The sequence below is a fragment of the Muntiacus reevesi genome, chromosome 3 (genome assembly GCF_963930625.1).
Source record: "Muntiacus reevesi chromosome 3, mMunRee1.1, whole genome shotgun sequence".
In the NCBI taxonomy this organism is placed as follows: Eukaryota; Metazoa; Chordata; class Mammalia; order Artiodactyla; family Cervidae; genus Muntiacus; species Muntiacus reevesi.
The window spans coordinates 95,999,348-96,005,347 of NC_089251.1; positions in this window are offsets into that span (position 1 = coordinate 95,999,348).

Consider the following 6,000-nt stretch of genomic DNA (forward strand, 5'->3'; position numbering starts at 1 on the left):
GTATCAGGGGTTCATTCCTTTATACTGATGAACAGTATTCCTTTTTGTTGGAAAAGGAAATGCCAACCCGCTGCAGTATTCTTGCCTGGGAGATCTCATGGCAGAGGCGTCTGGCAGTCCACAGTCCATGGGGATGCAAAGAGTCGGACACAACTTAGTGACTAAACCACCACCATTCCTTTATGTGGATCTAGCACAATTTGTTATCATTTACCTTGTGTGTGTGTCTGTTTTATTTTTTTTAATTGATGTGCAGTTGATTTACAGTGCTTCAGGTATGTAACAAAGTGATTCAGTTATATATATATTCTTTTTCATTTTCTTTTCCACTGTGATTTATCACTGGATATTGAATATAGTTCCCTGTGCTATACAGTAGGACCTTGTTTACCTCTATTCTATACAGCACTTTGTATCTGTTAATTTCAAATTCCCAATTTATCCCCACCCTTTCCCCTTTGGTAGCCACAATTTGTTTTCTATGTCTTCTACAGTCCTTTTTCATGAACCCTCACCACGACCACCCACCCACCCTCATGAGAGGATTCCTCTGAATGTAGCCCCCAGACCACATGCTTCAGAAACACCCAGGATGTGCATGAAAAATGCAGGTTCGTGGGCCCTGTTCTGGACCCTGAGAATCAGGATCGCCAGGTGTGGCACACGGAACTTGACACTGAAAACCCACTTCCCGGAGGCCTCTGCTGCCCTCTGAGTTTGAGATGCTCTGCCTGTGGGTTCAGGGGCCACAGGTTAAGAACCTCAGTTCAAACAAAAGTAGATGATTTCTGAGACTTCCTTGGTGGTCTAGTGGTTAAGAATCTGCCTTGCAATATAGGGCACACAGATTTGATCCATGGCCTGGGAAAATTTCACATGCCAAGCAGCAACTAAGCCCCCATGCCCTACAGCCTGTACTCTGCAACAAGAAAACCCTCCACAATGAAAACCCCACACGGCAACTAGAGAACAGCCATTGCTCACCAAAACGAGAGAAAGCCTGCAAGCGCAACCAAAAAAACAAGTGCGTGTTAAGTCGTTTCAGTCATGTCCGACTCTTTGCAACCCCATGGACTGCAGCCCACTATGTTCCTCCGTCATGAGATTCTCTAGGCAAGAATACTGACATGGGAAGCCATTCCCTCCTCCAGGGGATCTTCCTGACCCAGGGATTGAATCTGGGTCTCCCCACATTGCAGGGAGATTCTTTACCATCAGAGCCATCAAGGAAACCCCTATCCCTCCAAAAAACGAATACATAAATTAAATTTTAAAAAATTTTAAGTAGATGATTTCCTTTGTTTACTCACTAGCTCATTCTCAGCCCATTTTGGATTCAGGACACACAAAGATATTTTTATATTTTTTTCTGTAAAAGTACAGACGGACAAATCTTGTACCAAAAATAAACAGATTAATACAGGACTCCCTGTATTAAACCACATGGAATGTCTGGAGTGATCTGTGCCCCGGCCTGGCTCCATCACAGCTGCTAGCATCCACGTGATCTGTGCCCAGTCACCCGCATGCGTAAAAACATCATGCATGCACTAACCTAAGAAGCCCTGGTGGATGGGAAGTTTCAGGAAGGCTCAGATGGCTAGAATTTGTCATTTGGAGAAGCAGAAAGCAAACAGCCCCTGAGCACTGCTGGCTGCCGTGCTCTGCGGGCATCCTAGCCTTTCCATTTTATGACCCACTATGAATAATTCTCACAGCGCTTCATCTCCCTATTAGTCATATGTCACAAGCTCGTTTCTTTTCATCCCAAGGCCATATTTTAATACCATGGAGCAGTGCTCCTCCGCAGGAGTCAGTGTTTTTATTACCCATCATGATACCATGGGAGCACAGAGGCATAGGGACACTGCGGAGAAAGCAATTGGTTCACTGGAAGTAAAACCGGGCTGGAACGACACATTCATTCCTTCTCTTCTCATCCGAGTAATTTTCTTTTTGGAAAGTCCACTGACCAGTTCATGGAGTGACTCAGTTTTCTACTGTGAGACAGCCACAGAATTATTGCAGTTATAGCTACCCACCCGTGATATCTGACACCACTATACCGACCAGAGGGTATACATCTAGGTCTTGAGTCCGTGTCAAACCTGTTTAGGCATCCTTTTAAAAAGGCTCTGGGTGGTGTTCCTGGTGCGTGTTCAGTCATTCAGTTGTGTCTAAGTCTTTGTGACCCTGCGGACTGTAGCCCGTCAGCTCCTCTGTCCGTTGCCCAGGTAAGAATACTGGTGTGGGTTGCCATTTCCTCCTCCAGGGGATCTTCCCCACCCAGGGATCGAACACACATCTCCTGCATCTCCTGCATTGGCAGGCGGATTCTTTACCACTGAGCCAGCAGGGAAGCCCCAAACCCACTTTATTTTGAAGAAACTCTAAGGAAGCCTGCGAGGGGCTAGTGTCCATTAGGGGCTGGTGTCCACTGTATATACTGAGATGTGAGGTCAGAAAGGGGAGGGCAGTAACGTGAGAACTGTCTCCTGCCCTGGCTAACATGGGGAATGCGGGGGCCTCTCTGTGGCACAGTTAGGAGTGGGAAAGAGGCAAGGAAGAAAACAATGTCGATTTCTGGCACCCAGCACTGAAGAACTCCAAGTCCATACATGTCTACCAAAAATGAAAAACTGGAGAGAAATTTATGAAATCTCAATACCACAGAATGCTTAGAGGAACTGGCAAATTCCTACTCTTACAGGATGATGGTTCTCCATATAACCCACACCCCCTGTAAGAGGCATCTGCTACTGCTACTGCTAAGTCACTTCAGTCGTGTCCGACTCTGTGCGACCCCATCCCTGGGATTCTCCAAGCAAGAACACTGGAGTGGGTTGCCATTTCCTTCTCCAATGCATAAAAGTGAAAAGTGAAAGTGAAGTCGCTCAGCTGTGTCCGACTCTTTGGGACCCCATGGACTGCAGCCCACCAGGCTCCTCCGTCCATGGGATTTTCCAGGCAAGAGTACTGGAGTGGGGTGCCATTGCCTTCTCCGGTAAGAGGCATCTAGTTTTCTCTAAATGTATCTATTTCATTATTCCGCTAGTTTGGTTCAAACAGACAGAAATAGGTTTTGGTCGATGGTTAAATTCTGTAATTCCTCCAGCCTTCACTTTAAAGATGCACATTTGGCGACTTTGGAGGGTAAGAGGATCTGGTATACTTTTCTTTCAAGAATGAGGGTTTCTTTTAGAATAGCAGTTCTCAAACATTTTGGTCCAAGGATCCATTTGTACTCTTAAAATGATCAAGAAACACAAATAGCATTTGTCAACCTGAACTGTAAAGGAAATGGCAACCCACTCCAGTATTCTTGCCTAGAGAATCCCAAGGACAGAGGAGCCTGGCAGGCTCCATAGGATCGCACACAGTTGGACATGACTGAAGCAACTTCACACACATGCATGCACACAGACAATATTGGTAATTGAAACTGACAGATTTGAAACATTTTCTTATTAATTGATTTGAAAATAACGATATTAGCATTGTATGCTACCATAATAATATATTTTTAGGGGAAAATGACTGTATTTTCCAAAAGAAAACTTTATAGCATTGTTTACCTTTTTGCAAATCTCTTTAACATAGTGCTTAATAGAAGACAACCGGATTCATACACTTCTGCAGTCAACCTGCTGCAATGTTATTTTGGCCAAAGAATATGAAGAATATCCTTCCTCGTGCAGATAAGTAGAAAAGGAGGAAGTAGTTCAATCATCTTTTCAGATATTTTTTGGTGTTTCTCTTTAATACTACACCCCAATTCAGCAAGTGGTAGTTTCTTAAAGTTTGGTACAACATAGAACTCAAGTTCCTATCAATGACTGTCTGTACTCTTATATTAAAATTCATCAGCCTTGGCGTGTTTTCCAACCACTAACTCTTAGATTCCCCAGACACCAATTGAATGTCCTACAATTCTATTCTGATGCCACCAGAGTTACCATCAGACTCCATAGGTTTAACAAAGCTGCTCCCACTGCAGTCAATCCTGAAGGAAATCAACCCTGAATATTCACTGGACGCACTGATACTGAAGCTGAAACTCCAAAACTTTGGCCACTTGATCTGAAGAGCCAAATCACTGGAAAAGACTCTGATGCTGGGAAAGACTGAAGGCAAAAGGGGAAGAGGGCAGCAGCGGATGAGATGGTTAAATAATATCACCACCTCGATGGACAAGAATCTGAGCAAACTTCAGGAGATAATGAAGGACAGGGGAGCCTGGCATACTGTAGTGCATGGGGTGGCAAAGAGTTGGACATGACTTAGCGACCGAACAACAACAACCAACCAGGAAATTTCAAAGGATTTAAGCTGTTTGTGTCAAGAACCAAGAACAAAGGCCAAGTATTAGAAAAAAAGATGCTTTATCACCCCTATTATTTGAGAAATTTCAAAGGTCTTAGAATCTCTGTCAAGAACCAGGGAAAGGCCAAATATACATTTCTTACTGTGCCACAATCAGTCTATCAGTCTACAGTACCAAAATAATAATAATGACCGTCAATATCACCACTGATTTCATCAGAAAAATCTTCAAGTATTGGGAGGCTGTCAAACTCATAGTGGCAGATACAGGTTTTCCCAAAGTTTGAATTTTCACTGGAAAGCATGAATTTTGTCATTGGCAACCAATACTATTAGTTATTTTCCTTGAAGTGACAGGCTCATTTCATTCATTTCAGAGAAAATGCCTGCCAAATCCTCAAGCCTGTGAAATGACAGTTTGTCTGTCAGTTCCTCCTTCAAGTAAAAATGGTGTTCAATGAAAAAAAGCAGCTCAGTGTTCTGAATTGCAAATCATGGCCCCAGAGCTTTGGTTCCAGACAATCACCATACCCAGGGGCGCTCCTGTGCACTTCGCATCGAATCCCAAAAAGGACAGCTGCTTCGATCTCCAGTGGCGCTTTTTGCTTGTATGTTTGTTTTTGCTGCGTGTGCATGATGGTGATGAATACAACGACTGACAACTCAGCTTTGTACCACTGCCTGGATGCATGCTATGCATCATCAGATTTAGCCATCATTTCTTTTGTGCCATCAGAGCAAATGTCTAAGCAGTGAAGACAGCTAGACATAGAAGCAACATAAATGTCTATCAAGAGATGAATGGATAAAGATGATGTGATACACACACACACACACACACACACACACACACACGTGTATATACAGTGGAATATTACTCAGCCATAAAAAAGAATAAAATAAGGCCATTTCCAGTGACATGGATAGATCTAGAGATTATCATATTAAGTGAAGTAAGTCAGAAAAAGACAAATATATATCACTTAGATGTGGAGTCTTAAAAAATGATATAAATTATCTTATTTACAAAGCAGAAATAAACTCACAGACTTAGAGAAGGAACTTATGGTAGGAGGAAGGGTGGGGGCAAGAGATAGTCAGGGAGTTTGAAATTGACATGTACACACTGCAATATTTAAAATGGATAGCCAGCAAGGACCTGCTGTATAGCACAGGGAACTCTGCTATCAATTCTGCTAACAATATTATGTAGCAATCTAAATGGGAAAATAATTTGAACCAGACTAGATACATATATATGTATAACTGAATCACTTTGCCGTTCACCTGAACTAACACAATATTGTTAATCAATTATACTCTGATGCAAAATTAAAAAAAAAAAAAACAGAAATAGACTCACAGACATAGAAAACAAAGTTCTGGTTATCAAAACGGATAGCAGTGGAGGCGTAAATTAGGAAATCGGGATGAACAAACTACATAAAATGGAGGAGGAAATGGCATCCCATTCCAGTATCCTTGCCTGGAAAATCCAATGGACAGAGGAGCCTGGCCAGCTACAGTCCATGTGATAGCAGAAGAGTCGGACACGACTGAGCAACTGAGCACATACGTAAAATAGGTAAATCACAAGGATCTACTGCATAGCACAGAGAACTACATTCAATATCTTATAATAACCTATAATGGAAAAGAGTCTGAAGAAGAACACAT